General features: G+C 43.0%; 1 protein-coding gene and 1 non-coding gene across 2 annotated transcripts in view; one reads left to right on the forward strand and one right to left on the reverse strand.

The window, feature by feature from the left end:
* The window catches only part of NETO1 (neuropilin and tolloid like 1), an 86,031-nt gene that overhangs the window by 42,344 nt on the left and 22,977 nt on the right, over nucleotides 1–20,710 (reverse strand). The window lies entirely within an intron of this gene.
* LOC111744324 lies at nucleotides 5,577–5,695 on the forward strand. Its single transcript, XR_002782108.1, has one exon. It is a non-coding gene; the product is annotated as a 5S ribosomal RNA (ribosomal RNA).

The following is a 20,710-nucleotide window of genomic DNA, read 5'->3' on the forward strand; positions in this document are numbered from 1 at the left end:
AAGTGATCAGAGTCAGGGACCTACTTTTGAACCACATATTGAAAAAGACCGCTCTACCTCTGAAAAGGAATTATTTCTCAGAAGTGGAACTCCATCCTGGTGGACTGGGGTGAGCTCTAGACAGAGCTAGACTGTCAGAGGCCACTTGGACCCCAAATCGATCATCTTCTAAGGCTTATGAGAATCAAGCACATTTCCAGCCTCTATGAAACACAACGCGGAAACGTTCATTAAAATGTGCCTTAGAATTTTCAGTGGAGCTATGCTGACATTTCTTTCCACTGGCATTTAAAAACATTTGTGTAATTGCAGAAATGGCGCTGCACTGTGAAAACACAGAGCGATCCATGTGCTCTTAAGCCAGCTGTTTGTTGAGACACTTGCTAAATCTGGACTTCCTCTGCTCAACTTTCTATCATTCAAATATAAGAGCATCTACAGTTATTTCATTAAGAAGTCTGAAAATAATCCAGAGTTTCCCCAAAGTAATGGACTAAAGCATTATAAGTCAATACCGTAATTTTTAGGGGAGAAAGAGAGAATTACGCCCCTTGTGTTTAGCCAGAGAGCATAACCGATAGGATCCCATCGATCAATTTTTTCCCCTTAGACTTTTCATTTGTATCAATCCTTAGCCTTCTCCTGATTAGCTGAGCTGAAAACTTCAAAGACAGTATTGATTTGACTTCTTCACACTTTCCTTTAATCAAAAAAGATAACGAAGAGCTTTCAATTATCATGTAAAATCTCTCAGAACCAATCTCCCTCTCCAGTCCACTATGGTTTTCTTGTTCCAGCCTTCATCGTTAGGGCATCAAATCCCAACCAGTCTCTTTGCCTTGGTCCTACCTTCTTCCAGTGTTTCACATATAATTTTTGAGCTAAATTGACATAAAAGGCTTGTGGCCAACACCAACTGCCCGCCACGGGAGCCATGGTGTTGGACCACTCCTGTGCTCATCAATGCAGGAAGCAGGAGAACCAACTCATCAGCCAACAAAAATGTGAGAAATATGCATCGTTACCACTTTACCACACTAAATTTTAGATTTTTTTTTTTTAACTCAACAAAAGTTGATACAAACACCAAAAGGTCATCGCTGTTCACAAACCTACATACAAGGATCGAAATAGCCTGTAATAAGGAGCCTCTACATTGGCCCTCACTGTCCCACTGCCTAGTAACTGTGCCCTTGTGTGATCGCTCTCCCTGGAGTATGAGCTGGTGACTCACTGCCAACAAACAGTGACTCACTCCCAGCGATGGTGCTGGGCAGTCACCTCTGAGATCTCTTACAGAAACAGTGACTTCCATCTTGCTCTCCTTCTCTGTTTCTCTCTCTTTCGTTTGCTACGAGGGCAGTCAGTTCTCATACGATGAACTACCCAACAGAGAAGCCTACAAAGTAGGGACATACTGTCTCTGAGCAACGACCACTGAAGAACGAGCCAAGTAAAGGGCAGTGTGAGCGAGCTAGGATGCCTCCTCGCCCACTTGAGCCTCGAGATGACTGGTTATCATGCACACAGAGCTATCAATCTTTTTTTTTTTTTTTTTTTGCCTTAAATAACATGAGCTTTTGGTTGGCATGCAGTAAGAAAATCTAACCCTTCTACTTCTTGATTTTTAGTAGTTATTATTAATCAAAGATACCAAACGATAGCGAAAAATAAAACTAAAAGGATACCTACATTTTTAGCAATTAATTGTTTGGGAACTAGCAGGAATGATACATAAAATGAATTTGACCACGCCATTTATTCACTTTCAGAAGACTCCTAAAGGCGAAATTTCCAAGTGAAAAATATAATGTTCTCTTATGCACTTGCCTCTTGCAATTTCGGGATATTAAAAAATATTGACAATATTACATATGAGGATTTCTGCTTCTGGAGATATGCCTCTCCTTATTTCAGAAACACTATCAAGGCGCAATGAGCAGTTTAGGACATTCTGCCATGGAGTGCTCCAATTCTTGGGCAGAGCGAAAGAGTTTAGAAGCTTCTCATGTTCTTCTTCTTCAGAATAAAACTATGCAATTTCATTTTCAGAACAAAATACCATTTTAAGTCCATTCTTTGGGAAAAAAGTTTTTATTTAGCCTAGTATTTTCAGATTTTAAAATTAAACATGAAACATTTTTTATTCCAGAGAATTCATCGCTTATCGCGATGTTATGATGAACTTAAGGACAAAAAATTTATATTATAATATTATTATTATTTATATTGTGGTATTTCTTTGGGGAAAATTATATCATAAAATATTATGCTAACTATAATTTTATGAAAAGATTTTATTATTTACCTATTAGTCAAATAAAGCAAATAAGCAATATGTACTTTTGAAATGCCCATGATAGTCACTGTAATTTAATCTTACGTATAATTTTCCAATATTAACAGCACAGAAAATTAAAAATTAGCTAAAATATGAACATGTGTGTATACATATATATAATTCTAGTTTCCCACTAATTTAGATCGAAATGTTGATAAACTCCACAAAGTGGTCCGTTTTTTCTTTTATTTATTTACTTATTTCTTATCTACCACTGACTTGAAAAGCCATGGAGGATCTAAATCATCGGTCCATATTCTCCCTCCTCCTCCCTTTTTCCTTTCCCTGTACTTTCTTCCTCTTCGTCTCTGAACTTCCTTCCCAATTTCTGTTGAGAATTATTCTGGAGGGCTTGGATGTAAAACCACAGCAATCACATGGCAATCACACCCAGCTCAACCGGAATAACGGGAGTCTGTCACAGGAAGACTAACACGTTTCATTCTAATACTGCATATATTATTAAAACAATCCTTAGTTTGTTTATACATTCCACAGGGCTCACTTTACAGAAAACGTTGAGATTCTAAAGAGCTCTATAATTGCTGAGTTGTTGAGAACTGTTTAACACTTTGTAATTAAGTAACGCTATGATTTGAAAAATATTTGATATCAATGTTGGATTGATTTCAAAATGAGATATTTTCATAACATTTCTAAGTTTTATCCACATAATCAAGCCTTTAAACTCAAGGATGCCAACACTTAAATATATAACAAAATCTGGAATTAAAGAAACTAAATGGAAATATTTAAAAACAGTAAAATATAATTGTAATTTCATTCCTTAATTTGCATGTTTAAAATTTCTTTCCTTAAACGTTGAAATTTCTTATTGTCAACTGTCATGGAAATTCCCAAATAGGGAGACATGCAGCAAAAATAAAATAATATTGAGCACAAAATGCAATATTGAATGTAGAGATGTTTCTAAATAAAATATGTTGAAAATTAAAAGTATACTTTTTCTTTAAATACATAAAACTTATTTTGAACTATATTCGACATGAAGAAGAATATAATTTCAGGATATTAAATTTAAATATTATACTAGATCAAGACTTATTTCTCTTAGCTCATTCTATTTAAAAAGAAACACTCCCAGTCTCTATTTCAAAATTTATTTTGTTGGTGAGAGATGCACACAATAAAAACTCAAACATGTTTACATTATTGTGGCGCCAAAAAGGTTCAAAGTTTTCTGGTTTTGCTTTTGTTCTAGAAGGCGGTGAAGAACATTTCAACTGAAAGCTACAGAAATGGAAAAACTCAAATTTATGAGCTACTGTGAAAAATTTTAGAGAGGCCTTTTGACCTATGGATATGCATTAATGTTCATTTAATTTTTACATAAAAACATGAGAGAATAAGAAGTAATTTTTATTTTTCATGTTTCAGGAAAAACCAAGAGTAAATGTGTTAGACTTAAATTTTATAAGCTCCTGTTTCCAAAATTTCAACTAATGACAATGTACCTCGATGTGGAGCAATTCAACGGAGAGGTCACCGTGTCGGGACCCACGCAGAGGAAAGTCAGCCACGGGACACGCAGCCTGACGCTCTCTGCCCTCCCCACCCAACTGCGCGGAGGACGCCGCCCCCTCCACCTGGGCCCCCTCGCTCTCCTGGTGGCGGCGCTGTTTGCTCAGCACGGGTCTCACCTCCTTGCCGCGGCTTCAAAAATATGTAGGGTGATGTGATGGTTAATGGCTGAACTGGACTGGGCTCTGGGTCGCCCAGATGTCCAGCCGAGCATTCTCCCAGCTGTGTCCACGAAGGTGTTTCTGGATGAGATTCCCCTCTGAATTCCAGAGGAAGTCAAGAAGACGGCCCTCCTAGGTGTGGGTACGTGGGGCTCCCCACTGGGTGGGTTGAAGCCCTCGACAGAACAAGAGGCGATCTTGAGTGAGCAGGGACCCTCCGCCAGACTTCGGAGCCGAGACGCCAGCTTCCTCCTGTCCTCGGACGCAGGCTGCAGGATCACTCTTCCTGGGCCTGCAGCTGCCCACTTTTTCATCGACTACACCACCCTCTCTCCCGGTTCCCGGGCCTTCGGAGACAGGATGAGACTGACTGTGCCACCGGCTCTCTGGGGTCTCCGGCCTGCCGACTGTAGGTATGTGGACAACCGAGGCTCCATCATCACGCAAGCCCATTCCCTACAATGAGTCTCGTCTACACGGCGTGTAGCACCGATTTTGCTTCTCTGGAGAAGGCTGATGAATCCCGATGGCGCGGGGCCTTCCTGACATGTCCTGTGTGTCTCCCTGGCCTGTCCCCCGCCTGGGAAACAGCCCTCACCCCCTTGGCTTCCCAACTCCGAACGAACACACTGCGCCTTCTCCGTGACTCAGCTCCCATTTATCTCGGAGCTGAGGTCTTTTTGCCTTTTATGTTCGTTTCTTAACTTAAGTAAATAAAAGTGTGGGATTCGAGCCCAGAGGAATCAGGCAACACTTAGCAAGCCCTTCCTGAGTGCCAGGCCCTGGGTAGAAACTTTACCAATAATCCTCACAATAGTGCCTAACTCACAGAGTGGTTTTCTTTCCAAATTTTAAAGTTGAAGAAAGCGAGACTTGGGGTGACTGAGAACACACAGTATGACAGGGGCCAAGCTGGGATCTGAACACGGGTACAGCCGTCTCGCATCGCCTGTGGGGGATACGCTCCAAGACCCCGTGGATGCTCCCAAACCCTACGTACGTATACTATGCTTTCACCCGTACGCACATACCTGCGATAAATTTTAATCTATAAATCAGGTGCAGGAAGAGATTAACGACAACAATTAATGATAAAACAGGACAATTATAATAATAAAATAAGGATTATTCAAACACAAGCCCTGTGATGATCTGATAACCTAGACGATTACGAAGAGACGGACAGGCTTGGCGCTTGACTAGGGTCCGTCTCCAGAGGCTTGAGGGGTTCGGGAGGGGTGGCTGGGCAGGAGGTGGGGAGGTGGACCGGGCAGGGGCACCTGGCTCCGTGGGCTCACGATGTCAGGGAGCTCAGTTTGTTCAACGTGCCGGGCAGGTGAGGGGGCACAGGGCACAGCCTACACCACCGGTGTGACTGTGGTGGTGGCAGCAGCCACCCCATGGTATGGATAATAAAGAAGACGAGATAAAGGACACCCCATCCTAACCGTCCCTCCCAGAACCTGGGACGAGGGGGTGGGTGGAAAGCAGGGGCGTCATTGCACAGAGGGCGTCAAAAGAAAGTGAGTTGAGTCTACGGCCATGCCACCCTGAACAAGCCCGATCCCGTCTGATCTCGGAAGCTAAGCAGGGTCGGGCCTGGTTAGTACTTGGATGGGAGACCACCTAGGAAGACCAGGTGCTATAAACGTAAAAAATAAAAAAATAAGGGATCGTAAGCTGACAAAGTCCTTGCAATCTGTGAGGTCAACAAAGGGTTGCCTCGCCTGAAAAAAAACGAAGTGAGTTGAATCTTTAGTACAACTTAAAAGAAGAAATTCCTGGATGAAATTAAGTTGTCTACTGCCAAGCAAAACTATGAGCCGAGAGTCAAAGAAGTGAGTTCAGTTTTGAGAGTGACATTTTTCTATGCCTGAGTTTTGTGTATCTTGTAGCTGTGAAATAAATAATAATTGTGCTACTATTATCAGAACAGCATGGATTGTGATAGGAATAAAAGCTGAAGACTTAACTCATGGCAGACAGTTTTATGAATTATTAAATTCGCATATACAATCAGATTTCTGGACAAACACGAACAAGGAAAGCAAGGGCAGCAATAAATTCTCCAAACTCCTTCTCTCCAAAAAAAAAAAGATATTCAAAAAACACATCCCTGCCCACCCACGTATGCAAAGCTGGGCAAATGCCACAGAGATGCTGTGGCCCCCAAGTATTCAGTACCTGGCTCTTCATGAAAGAGAAGCTTGGCAACGATGGAAGGACTGTGATCTGGGCACAAAGAACCAGAGAATGGTTAAATGGAGGAGAGTCTTCGACCGACTTTAGAAGATCGCGCTGGCTGCTTCGTGAAAAATACTTGTTGGGAACGAGGGCTTGACTTTATTACACGACTTTATGGCTGTAGCATTTTGATCTACAGTAATAATGTTTCCTCTCCCCAAACTCCTGACAGATTCGATACGCACTTTGAACGTAGGTAGCGTGTTTCGGTTTGTTTTAATCACAGTCAATCTGTCTCTCAGAATTCATGACATTTAGTGGGCACTGGCGGAATATCTGTTTATAAGAACTAAGGCTCTCAAATCGCGTCATGGGAGTTGGCAGAAGGTAACTTTATTTCAAATGATATTTTCACAGCATTCTACTATTAATAAGTTTCTCTTCTCGTAAACTTTCTGTGAGCCTCGGAATCACGATCTGAAATTGACTTTATTGTTATCTGTCTCTGCGGACTCGGTGCAGGTGAATTAGGTGGCCCCTCTGGACGATAGAAAGTGTTCTGGGAAGCAGTCGCTAACCGCGGAGGGCATCGTCACACGACAAGGCGTCCCCAATACTTATTTCCTTTCTCGAGGTAAGAAAAGCCACTTAAATTATCATAAAGGAGATATCAGATTAAATATAAAATTAAGATCCTCTCGTTGGAACAGGAGAACAAGAGGAGTTGTCACCGTCCTTGTGGAAGTTCTAATCAAGTGAGCCATCTCCAGCTGCGGGCTCGATGGCCAGCCACGACGGGCATAGGAAGAGGTCAGGAAGGGGGTTTGTCTTTCAGTCGAGGCTTCTCTTTCCATATTCCTTAATTTTCAACCTTTCGGCATGTGTATAGTGAGATTTTAGTTTCAGGCATGTTTCTTATGAATACTGTGTGGCTGGGTTTTTTCCCTTGGTCTAATCCACTTGTCACAGTTCTTTAATTTGTGCATTTCTCTTTATGTTTCTGTTGATTAGTAACACATCTGAGTTTACTTTTACCATCATATTCTGGGTTTGCTCAGTGCTCCTCTTTCTCCACATTTCCTGTTTCTGTTTTTCCTGCCTTTCATCTGATCTGTAAGATCTCTCTCTTCCCTTTTACTTCTCTGATGACTTAGAAACTATAGATGGTATTTCTATGTATTTAGTGATTCTCAAGTTTGTAAGTTACTGATTTAATGGCAACCTTCCACTATTTATAAAGGCTCGGCAGTGGGTCTGCAGGATTTTAAATATATTCTTGATAATTATTTTTCATGTTTAATATATTTAGTGTCAAATATTATTTGAAAATGACTGAGAATTTCTGTTTCTTGTCATATGAACGGCCAGTTCTGAGAAGCACCATAAACACACACACACACACACACACACACACACACACACACCCCTTCCTCTTGAGGGTCACACTCACGGAGGCCCTGTAGCTGTCACTAGTCACAGGATGACCCTCGGGCTCAAACAGTCCCATAGCCACAAGCTGAGCCCCTGCCGTGCTGGTGGCGCCTGGAGTGGCCTGGAGTGACCTGGAGTGACCTGCAGCAGCTGGGACAGAAACACCTGGAGTCTCGGGCAAGAAGAAAGGCCCAGAGGAGGAGGGAAGTTTGGGAGCAAAGGCGCAGGACACTGGCCTGAACGTTTGGCATGTGGGAATGGGTTTCTCACGTGCGAGCTCCCAGAGCACTGCTTCCATGAACTCAGGGAAGAGCACACGGGGAAGGGGGCCTGGGGGTCTCTCCTGCACCCACACCTTGAAGGGGTGTTGGGAGGTATCAGTCAGGCGTCATCCTGTGCTACTGGCAGAAACAAAGCAGGACAAGTCATCTTGGGAGGAAAATTTCCCCACATGACTCGACAAATGGCAACAGATTACAAGATGAAAAAAGGGCCGGCAAAGTAGGACTAAGCTCATGGCAAGTTCTGAAAATCTCCCTCTTTTTATTATTGTTATTATTGTTGTTATTATTATTATCATCATCATCAACATTCTTGCAATAGAAATAAAGTTTGTACTTGGAATTCGAAGACATAAAAGAGCTGACAAAAAGGAGAAAGGGCATCTATCTCGACATGACAGCCAGCAGCAACAGCGCACAGTAGGTCTTAGAGTTCGAATCATCGACTAGAGTATAACTGCCCTGTAGATACACATAGACACGCATGCGATGCTTCGAAAAAAGGCATTTGCAAAAATAAATACACAATAAGAAATTATGAAAAGCAAAGAAATCGAAAACAGGATTTCCATATATAAGTTTGTCAAAGAACAGGATTGAAAATTGGCAATATTTAAAAAAATCATATAGTTACAAAACTTTCAGGACTGATGAAAATATGAAAGCACTGATCTAGAAAGTACACAAACCTCTACGATCGATTGATCAATCAACTAATCAATCAGATAAACGGAAATCCATCCCTAGATGCACGGCATTAGAATCCCTAAACACAGAAGATGAAGATAAAATATTGACGGGGCAGCAAGAAAGGCCACGTCAATGAAAGGAAATGACAGAATGATTGCAGACAGTCCATGGCAAAAACGCGAGCCGACAGACATTCAAATAATATCTACTAAGACCTGTCAACCGAGAACTGTCAGTCAGCAAAAGGAACTTTCCAGGATAGAAGGGAAGTGAAAACATGTAGAGAGTCAGTAAACACTGAGGGATTTTCATCTCCAAAGAACCTGTTCTCAAGGAAAGTTTGAGGATGCAGTTCCGAGAGAAAAATGATCTGAGAACTGTCTCAAATGCAAGAAAGACAAGTAAACAGATGAGACAGTAACAAGAAATGCTCTACATTTCCCATCAAAATACAACTTAAATTAGAAGCTCACAGAAACATATACATTTCATTGAGAAGTTGAAAACCACAATTATTGCAAAAAAAAAAAAAAAAAGCATGAGTCAAAGAAGAATCTCGAAAAGATTTAGAAGTGAATGGTAGTGAAAGGCACGAAATAAAACCTAAACAGGATGAGAATCACCCACTCGGCACCACGTTCATGAAGTACAATGCCCAACTTACCAAAAATGGTTAAGCATCCTCGTGGACCTGATCGATGGACCACCTAACCCCACGCGCGGTTTTCTTTAAGGGAATGTGAGAAGCCGATTGTTTTTTATGGAAGAATAAAGGGTCGAAAATATCCAAGACACTCCCACCAGTTATTAAATCTTATTATGAAAGCAATAATAATTATTATTATTACTATTATTATCATCATCATCACTGTTGTGTTTTCCAGTCCTACCACATCGCCGACGTGCCCGGCAGAATTCACACTCATAAAGTTTAAAGTTATATTTTAACATCCAGCTTCTACTTTGGCCGTTAAAATAGATCTCTGTGTGGTTTACTCTAGCCTGTGTTTAGTTATTGGAACACGAGCAAATAGTTACCTCCTTTGCCCAAAAGTAGACTGAAAAATTAATGGGATAAGGACAGAGTAGGGTCCTCAGCAGCTCCCCCACGGAGGCACCGCGCGTACGGGTATGCTCGGTCAAGATCCCATCTCATCACTGTGGCTCTGCAAGCGACGTGGCCCCTGCGGGGAGCAGTGGTGCCTTATCCTAGTTGGAGACTAAACCGTATTAAACAGGTGGGTTAAGACACTTCTGAATATAGCCGGAGGGTATCCATGCGGGAGAAAACTAATCCTCCCACCGAGAAAAGAGAGACTTCTGGTTGTACAAGCAGAAGGGTGATTTGGGAGAGACCATAATGCGTGTCTCAGAGGATGCCTCAGGCCAGTGCCCAGATCCACGAATGCGGCTGGAATCGGAGACAAAGCCCTGAAAGGTCGCAGGCTGTCCCATCCCGTCGTGCGGTGGATGTTAAGTCACCCACAGGACGGGCCAGGGGCAGCCGGGCTGCGGGAGGGGAAACGGGGCTGCTGGAGCTGGCGCGCGGCCACACGCGCGACATCCTGGACCACGTTCAAAGCCCGGACGTGAGGGTGGCAGCCAGCTGTGAACTTCAGCACCGCAGCAAACACACACGTGTCTTCAGAAGACCGTTGTCCCGTCACTGTTATTGGGCGCTGGAAGGGACCGGACATCTAAACGAGGATCCCCAGCGAGGAGAAGGACAACGACACGGATGGCCAGGGCCTCAGGGGCCGGGAGCGGGCTGGCATTTCTCAGCGAGCAGAGAGAGCAGAGGAGGAGGCTGCCAGGAATCTTCAGAAGCAGACGGCGTTTGGGTGTAGGATGGGCGGGGAGGAGGTGGCTTTCGCCAGGCAGAACCGAGGCATAAGGAATCTGTCCTAAGCCTACTGCCGCGTGGAGCCAAGTCTTAAATAAAGAAGCGACTGAAAAAATCAACTTTAAAAATTGTCCCTTGACGGCGCATCGCCCCTCAGATCCTTCGCCCTCGCATCATCTCACTATTCCCTCCGCCGCCGAGTTCCTGAGGGTTATTCTGCACTTTCAGGCCCCCGGTCGCTCGGCTGTATTCGCCACTTCGTTCTCTGCAGTCTGCAGTCTGCATTCTGCCTTTGCCGCGGGAGGAGAACTGCACTGAATAAGGCGATCATTTTCTTCTTCTAATTGCAAACACTGATGGATCATCGTATTCCAGGCGTCTCATCACGCACTCGTCGACGTGACTAGGTCTCTCCTCCTCGGTGCCCCAGCCCCGACTCCACCGCCTGAAGCTCGCTTGGCCCCGGGGCTCACCGGCCACCCATTCGAGCGCTTATTTTAGGTGTCCTCAAAGAGCGACCTGCCTATTCCCATGCCAGCGCACCTACTCAGATGTTTTGCCTTCATCTCTCCGGATAACTCTCTGCGGAGCGATGCCGTCCACGCTCACAATCACTGCTGCCACCTCCAAGCCAATGACTAGCACATCTGACTCCGGCGCCCAGAGCACGCTCGCAACTTAACATTCTGTCCACCAAGTGCAGCGACGGTGGTGAACTAAAAATGATCTATTTCTGCATAGAGTTACACGCTGATGTGTCACCTAAAAAGACACGGGGTTACTTCACTTCTATGTTTCCAAGGTGCCTCAGTCCAGAGATGTACCAAGGTAACTCACTGTCTTTTTTTCTTTGCATGTAATCAGAGAGCGTACGTTAAAAATTTTGACATCTGCATAATTCTTGAAGCTCTGTCTTCCTGTTTATCTTCGGTGCTACGACTGGCACCATGATTAATTCATCTGGACAACCTCCTGATTCATAAGTAATTCCACCCTCTTCCAATTTACTACCTTGTGATCCAGTGCTGTTTCTATGTTTCAGCTATGATCATATCCATACGTAGAATCTTTTCATGGTTTCCATTGTTTCAAGACTAAACTGAAATACGTTAGCATAGCAAATGCTGGCTTCCATCTTGGATAACTTTTCCAAACACATCACTTTTTATGTCTTTGTGTAGCACGGCCTTTATTTCAATCAAGCCAAATACTTGCAATTGTTTTGGCCGAAAAGCGGTAGCAACACTTTCGTCCCCGGCCACCCTGGTCCTGGAGCCTGGCAGGCCCTTCCGTACCTCCCTGCCAGCTTGTGCTTCTACGAGCTTCGCGATCAGATTTGCTTTTACCTCTTGAGAGTGTTTCTCTATCACCTAGCTCATCCGAGTTCAGGTCCCCTTAACTTCCTTAAAGCCGTATGTTACCTTTGTCATAACATGTCACCCTGAAGTGTGCCGCAGACCCCCACCTCTCCAGGTAGGAGATGATGAGCAGGGTCTGTTCTATTTATTTGTCATCTTCAGTGCCAATCACACAAATAAACGAATAACCAACCGGTAGACAAACTCGCTGCTACCTTGTAAATTCCTGCTGGCTCTATAACATGCTTATTCTTAGATTTCGATGCACTGAAAAATATTTTGTAATGTTTTAGAAAATTAAATTAAAACGTAGTCCCTAAAGTGTATCGTAAATATTATTTCACAATATCCTAGGAATTTCAATGCGACTCGAAATGTTTTTAGGAAAAACATTATTGTTCACAATAGTTAATGAGTCTCAGGTCTGAAATTAGAGCGATTTGCGTCACGGTCACAAAGATCAAATTTCTTTTCAGGGCCCCATAAAAACTTCAGATTTTATTTACTTGTATTTATTCTTAAAAGAGCCACTTCTAAATTATACTGCAAAAGAATTGAGAAATGGCCTAGCAGCCTTCTTCAGGCTTTATTAACCCAGACTCTGCAATAAGCAGATCTGATCACCGTCTCTTGAGCTTCCAGGTAACATCTGGCAGTTGGTGCTTGTAAGGTTTTTTTACACATCTTCTGCCTTCTTAGCATCATCCAAAGGGTTGATATGTGACTAGACTAGTTTACTATATGTTGCTGGCCGCTCCCACTTACACGGGCTGTTAGTAATGCATAGGCTAAAGAAGGTTTATTATAATTCAGTTTTCTATTTAAAACTTTATGGCTTTGGTGTTCACAAACATATTTTTACTTATAGAGTAGTGTAAGAAAAAGCTGTTCTTAATACGGCTGTATTTTACTAGCAAGTGATACTATTTAATTCCACTTTTTATGTGAAATGTATATTGCTGGTAATGTGAAACTTAAAATGAGCAAACGTTAGAAATGCCCTTGGGATAGTTCGATGAAATGACTGTGACTAATTTAAAGATTTAAAAAACATTGACTCTGTTTTATTTTCTCTGATCACCAACCTATAAGCGATATGTATATGTTGATTCCAAAAGACCCACAAAAGACAGTAAGATACAGCCTCAGGTTGAGGGAGGTGAAATCTGCCTGGAGATATTTAACAGACTGACAGGAAACTGTACAGAATAAAATACAATGTTCATACCGACTGCAGATCTGGGGGTATAGCCTAGAAGGTGGATGCTGTGGGAATTTAAAGCAAAGTCCTAAGGCAGGAAGATTTGAGGAAGAATAATTTTATGGTTGAAGTAGAGCATTTTCTCTCAACAAGGTAAAATGCAAGAAGTGCTGTACTTCCGATGATAAATAGTGAGGAATCTGACAAAAATATGGCCAAGGCTGGTAAAGAGCTTTTCAGAGAAAACAAAAAGTTACGATTTTATTACTTCGCTCTCCTCGTTTTGTCTCTTTAATGGCTGTGGTTGATGCCAAGTAAATTTTAACAGATAAAATCAAAAAAGAAAAAATAAGACAAAATAATCATTTAATTGAATAATCAGTTCAATCCAATGGGGAATCTGCGGTTGCATTTAAGTCATGACTAAAAGTGCCCACTTAGAAATAATTTTTTCTGCCCTGGAGACAGATCTCGCCATGCTTCTTACTCAAATGTTCACTAAAGTTTCAAGTATTTACACCGAATCTAGAGAAGAATAAGGATTGCAATAAATAACGTGCCCAAACCTTCCGTGCCTTCTACGTACATGGTCACAGTAACCCAAAGAGCTGGACTCTGCTGTTCCCACTTTTTTGGTGAGAGACCCAAAAGCTGCCAAAGGCCATGGCGACAAAGTGATTGTAACCAAACTCTCTGAGGTCAGACACCTCCCTCTGAACCACGGGTACGCTTGGCTGTGGCAAAATCTTTATAACACCAGCTAAAAAGATCTGAATATGTATAACTTTATGCCTGATCATTAGAATTTAATCCTAACCATTTCTACATAAATACAATCTCTGCGAGACAATAAAACACAGAAAAAAAATTGCGCACAAGTTATCAATTCCATTTCTCTCTCTCTCTCTCTCTCTCTCTCTCTCTCTCTCTCTGGTGACAGCACTTAGAGGAGAGGAAAAGGTTCTTGTCTAGATTATCACCAGATCCCCAGTGCCCAGTACCATAGACCCTCAGAGCAAGCGTACAATATTTACTTAATTCACAAATGCATAAATGAATGAATGAGTCGAGAAAGACATTCTAGGCAGGAAAAACATGCGCAAAAGCACAGAGGACTGTAATCGCAGACGGATTTCACGAACGAAAGACTTTCGTCAACAGGAGCGTGGTGGGAGAGGGCCAAATATACAGACAGGGATCAGACCGTGAAGGCCGCGGTGAGCAATGGTCCACTGAGCGACGGAATGGTTCTTCTTGGGGAATGGATACAATGCAATTTCTGTTCCATCTAATTGGCAGGAATGGGTCAGATGAATGGGAAAGTGTATCTGAGTGAAAGGAGACGGGTGACTACACTTGGCTGGGATGGAGAAGGAAGAAAGCACAGGAGATTCCCAAGCACCTGGTGACGAAGACGCCATGAGCAGGAAGGGGAAAATCGAATGTGCTTCGCACAATTTGAACTTGAATTTCTGGGTGAACCGCAGTGCTGCTGATCGATAACAAATAAAACACAGGAAAAGACTCAGGCGTGGGGGCATTTTCAGCCCGTGGGGATGTGGAGCCAGTGAGGTCCAGCTTGGGCGCCATAAACGCTGTGTTGAGGGGACCTTTGCGAGATGCCTAGTAAGCAGCTCTGGCACAGAGCTGGCTCTCCAGAGAAAGTACGGTAGGTGGATGGGAGGATCCCACGTGGTCTGAGGTTAAGGCTAAACGCTCATCGTTGCAATAGTTAGCAAAGTAAAACCTGAGTCAAAGTTTGTTCATCTTTACTGTGAAGATACCTGTGACTAAATCTATCATTTTAAGAACTGCACAGGTGCTGAGAGCAAGCGCCTAGGGTCAGACTGCACGGGATTTTAATTTTCCTGCTGTAATTTGCAAACTGGGTGACCTTAGGTGAGTTGTTTTAACTGTTCTAGGTTTCTATTTTCTTCTTTCTAACACAGCCACACAGTTTTACACCTAATTCACTAGGCTTCTCTCGATGGGGTTGAAATGCAACCATCTCTCTTTACTGCCAACTACAGCCTTTGACTTGCGTAGAATTCCTTTCCCATTCTGGAATGGGACCTTGGGAGAATCCGACAGCTCTTCAGTTTTTACGGAACTTCTCGGTATGACCGTTACGACTCGCTTTTAGACATGTCAGCTGTTTGAAATGGAATTGCTGCATATCACCAAAACATTCCCCCCTCCCCCAATTCCATCCCTCGAAAAGCACCTCTGTGGAAGCCCTGGAGCAGGCAAGGAGACACGTGTCATTCTTTTTTCTCCCTTTTTCATCTTTGCGACCAGCTGTTGGAAGAACAGGTTAAAGAGAAAGCAGCAAACGTTTGCGCGTTTAGCTGGCGACACCTCCAGTTGTCTTGACTGTTCATAAATCATCGTGAGTGGCGTTTAAACAGTGGTCCCCACACGAAGGGCGCAGTGACGTCAGCAGTTTGGATTCTTCTCCCCTGAGCCATCTTCTTTGACTGATGGCTTCAGACAATTCTCGTGACTCCAAGAGGTTTGATCTCCTTGACAGTCCACCTGGCTGGGCAGTGACCACTTGGCCCACAGGAAACTCGCTCATTCTTGCTGCACCAAGATGCAGGACTGCAGGCTTGACCTCCTTCTGTCCCAGATGCTTCTACCACCATCAGAGGCTGCTCCACCGGACTCCGGCCCATGACATTCTTCAAGTAAGGACCAGGCACCACGTCTTTGGCTTACGTATGCTTCCCAACTCCGGGGCACACATGTCCCCAGATCTCTCTCGCCACAATACTCCAGTGCATCTTGGTGGGAGCCATGCCTAGTGTCACTTCTAACAGAAACCCACATACTTCAAAGACTAGTTTTCTTAGAGAATCCCTAACCGGGGTAAAAATTCTCCTATTCTAAGACTTTGTGAATTTTCAATTTTGTATTTAATAAAGGTCTTTGAGAAGCTCAGGGTGAAATTTGAAGCACGAGCTTGGTTACTTAAATTCCCCATGGATATATTTAACTGCTGTCTTTTGAATTTAGGATTATTTTTACCTATTTTTCTCAACTGTAACATTTGGACTAAAATTTCAGTCAATAGGAAAAATTACATCCTTTATAGTCATAGTAATAATGCTTAAGTTTTTAGGGTTGTTGTCGGGGGGGAGAGGCAATAATGTATAAAGAACCCTCGATTTTGCTTACCGTTATTGATTTTCTACTGTTCCATACAACGTGGACACCACATGACCTTTAATGAATTTAAATTCCCGTTATTATAAAGTCAAAAGAAAGTAAATAAAAGAGACGATCGATATTTTGTTATTGTAGAGCTATTTTAAGAACTGATTATCAAGGGGAAGTTTTGTTGAATGCACGGAGTGAAGATTCTGAATCTATTGTCTCCCAATTTGAATAAAAAGAAACAGTGGAGAATTCACAATTAGACAGCGTGGGCGTGGTCATCCGCCCCCGCCGCCGGTTATTAGTCATAGTGATGTGCACAAGGCACTTTACCATAACTGAACATTTCTGTGCCCGAAAATTCTTAAGTTCAAAACCTGACCCCTGAGATGACGGATTAGGAGGCGGGCCTTGGGATGCGATGGGGTTACGAGGGTGGAGCCCTCAGGAAGGAGTTAGTGACCTTACAAAAAAGGCCCAGAGAGCTGACTCCTGTCTCCGACACGTGCCCCGGGGAGACCCTCGCCACGCAGGATCTGCCAGCTACTGGACTGATCTTGGACCACTCCTCCAGAGCCGTGACAGACTAATTTCTGTTGTTTATAAACCAGTCTATGGCATTTCGTTATAGGGGCCGGAACAGACTGACAGGCCCCAAAGTTCAACTTACTTTCATATAAAACAGGGGAACGCGGCAATCCATACAATCTTGTTTCGAGAAATCGAATGATCAGTTTTCACGGATCTGTATGTTTTCATGGACTAGTGAGCGGTTCCACAGAGTGAGATTGTTCGCGTGACAACAGCCTTAGACGACGTCGAGTTCTATGCAGTGCTCTTGTAAATGAGCAAACGGAGGCCTAAGCGGGCGAAGGACTCGCCCAAGGTCACATGAAGGACACGTCGGGCTATGATGTCGTATAAGTGCCCTGAAGGTGAGATAACCTCTCATTTCAGAACATGTTAAATGCCTTTAAAATGCCGACTTTTATTTCTCGTCACAAAAAAAGACAGATTCTCCCTGCGTGTTGAGTGTAGCTAAAAAGTATCATCTACGTTCAAGAAATAGAAAAGGGGGAAAGGCTAGTTTTTTCTGAGGCTCCAATGTTCGCACATAGTTAAGAAAGGTTGTTAAGCTGGTTTTGTTTCTAATGCAGCCCTGACCTGGTGTACCTACCCTGACTGTCTGTCTGCATCCTACTCTGCCCTCGAGGACAGGGACACGCTCTGTGGCCATCACTTCCTGTGCCTAACACATAGCAGGTGCTGATGAGCACCGGCTAATGAAAGCATGGACTCTATGAGTAAAGGATTTTGCAATGTCCTCATAGTCAGAAGTTGTTCCTATCGCTCTTTGGCTTATCCCCCTGCCTAAAATTATAACCTCCATGTTTCATTCCTTAGAAGCCAGCAGGTTTTTCCATCCAGCTAAGTTATCACTGAAAATGCAGATGGCCCCAGCTGGAGGAAGGACCATTCCCCACCAGGTGAAACCCCTTCTCAGGAGAGACTGTCCCATGGGGGCCGTTCTCCAGCCAAGACACTAGTCCAGAATAAACATCTGCATGGGGGAGTCGCCAGACAGGCTTCTAAGGTGAGCACGGAAGATGGAGGAGGGAATGGAAGCAGGGTAGACGGAGGTGGGAAGTGTAAAAGCAGAGGATATTAATATGCTGAACACAGTTCCTGCCTCCGCGTCTGCCTAGACCAGTCCCTGGAAGCCACACTATCTCGTAAGTGTTCATTCTCGATCTAACAACATCCAATGGCTACGCACAGGCAGTTACTCGATCTAAACTTGGAAGCCGTCTTCCATGTCATCAGCGTGTTAGTTAAAGGCAAACGCACACCTCAACAAACAAAGCTTTGGGTACCAGTCAAGCATTTCATATTTCAAGGATCAGTCTTCCAATGATACGAGCAATGGGGGAATGATTATTGAGAGCGATCTATAAAGATCTCAGAAAATCTCTGAGTGGCCTAGAGAACACGAATGTGCATTATATAACCCAGTAAAAAGTGTGAGTTTGCTCCAACAGCAAACTCAGAGATAAAGGAAAAAAAGAGCTTCTTAAAGATCACGCTCTGGCATTAAGCCCATGAGACAGAGAGAAGACAGGCACTACCTGAAGTTCAAAGGAAGGTAATCTTCCCGGTGAGGTCAGTGTTTGTTGTACGGATTCAAGCGAGAGTGACTGACACTGTGCGTGGTCACGAAAGGGCAACGGTGAAGACCTCAGCGGACAGGACAGGACAGATGGATGGTGACCACCAACGCGGGTGCAGAGAAATCTGTGAGCCTCTTTTGTAGGTGCCACTAACCCATACAGTCCCAGGCACTGTACGAAGTGTTCCCCGAAGGATGGAGCCCCTTCCTCGCGCTTATCGGCGGCGTGAATGTGGGGAACCACCGTCGTTTGGCATGTGACGGTTGGCCGGCTTTCGTTCTGGTGACAGCTCTTCTTCTAGCTGCTCGTCAGGGGATGGAGGGGAGGGGTCTGGGAGGTGCGAGCTGGAGCCAGGCTAGTAGAAAGGTTGAGAGGGGTCTGTCTGGGGTCAGGGAGAGGAAGAGACTATTTGAAGGGAAAACAAATAATTAAATAAAATAAGTTGGAAATGTCTTCTTGATATTCGGAATAATTACCTGACCCAGCTCCTAGAGACACGTTTAGGAAATCGGTACTTAGATCGATGACTTCGCTGTTAGACCTGTGTTTTTGGTGTCGTGGCAGGAAGTGGTTCCTGAGATCAGCCTATAAACAGGCCCAAAGTGGGAGAAGACACTGCAAAGGAGCCTAAGGAACAGATTACACGAATATCGTCCTCCTTAATCCTTACGAAATCGGACTGAACAGTTAATACGAGCACTTGGCAGACCAGAAACTTAGAGCTCAGAAAGGCTGATTGCTTCCTTTTAATTAGTCGCTGGACGGTTTCCTAACGGTGCAGTGATTACTTCCGAAATCTGTGTTCTTTTAGCCCATATATTTGCAGGCTTCCCAAACCTAAAGTCTTAGCTTCAGCTGGCTGGCTCCATAGCTGTGTTTTCTTCACTGTGTCACGTGGCACTCTCAATTGTCACCACCAACTCGAACGAGCGGTCGTACCAGTTTGACATTCATGGCCAAGAAAATGTGGTTAAGAGAAAAGACACTGAGCTCGCTCTGAAATGTAACGGAAAGGTAAAGCTGATCGATCCTATTTTTCTGCTGAGTAAAACAAACAAAATGTTCAGAGAAAAGGTTTGGGGGTGGGAGGGAAGATGTTTTCATTGTACTTGCAACTTCGCTCTAAGTTCAAAATTGTTTCAAAATTAATTTTTTAAAAAGTCCACAGAAACATAAAGTAGTGACTGTGGGAGGAAATGTTCCAAACGAATATGGTCGAAATCCATTATTATTTCAGCATTTGAAATTGTTATTCGCCCTTTTTTACTAGTTGACGACATATAGATTAAGTAAATTAGTCATTTTTCTATGGCGAATGTATATTATAATGTACTCAACACATGAATATTACTTTATAGCTTTAAAATTGATTCATAAGACATAAATTAAAGCAATATTATCATTATTGAAATTGAGTATAAATATTGATGATTATGATGATGATGAAAATAAAATATAATTAAGATCTTAAAAATACAGAGGAAGCTTTTTTGCTTAATTATGAAATAGAGATGAACAACGTAATATATGAAAGATACTAGAATAGAAAGAACAGATAAATTCTAGGATCACTGAAAACATCTCAGACCCCAACAATGAAATCACAAAGGGTGAAAAAAATCAGTTGTCTTTTTTGAAGCAAACAGATATTTACTTGTGAACAGTGGGGTATAACAGCTAAATATATACACTTCCTGAGTTCACATCTCAGCTTTGCTGGGGAGATGACCTCAGCACAGCATTTAAACAGTTTAAGTCTATTTTTTTAAATTCAAAACAAGATTGGAAACGATAAACCTCGTAAGTGGACTGTAAACGCCAAGTGAGATAATGCATGCAAGATGCTTAGAACAGTGCCTGGCATGTAATAAGAACTCAATAATTCATTGTTTTTATGAAGATGAATATTATTATTATGAGATTGTAGAAAGCAGAAAACAAATACACAGTAAGCTCAAGAATTCATTCTGCCTCTCGATTATTTTCATATTCCAGCTTATAGTAGAGGTTCTAGACCAACTGTGGGTCAAAACTTTTCATTGTTGTTCAATAAACCTATGAAATAATGAATCAGAGATTCAGAAGTCATCTCAAGGAATACCGCGTCGCATATGAAGTAATGTCAGTGTTTGACTGCATCATCAGGTAGCAAAATTCGTAATGATAATATGCCAAGTCCTGGTCTCATGAGGAAACTGAAACTCTAAGAGACTAAGTAAATTGTGATTGCCAAAAATAACAGAATAAGAATGTTTCGAAGCCAGAATTTGAATTTGGACAATCTGGCACGATGGCCCATGTTTCATGAAACTATATATGTTACATACACGCACACACACACACATCCACACAAT

Source organism: Pteropus vampyrus, unplaced genomic scaffold, assembly GCF_000151845.1.
Source record: "Pteropus vampyrus isolate Shadow unplaced genomic scaffold, Pvam_2.0 Scaffold132, whole genome shotgun sequence".
Lineage (NCBI taxonomy): Eukaryota > Metazoa > Chordata > Mammalia > Chiroptera > Pteropodidae > Pteropus > Pteropus vampyrus.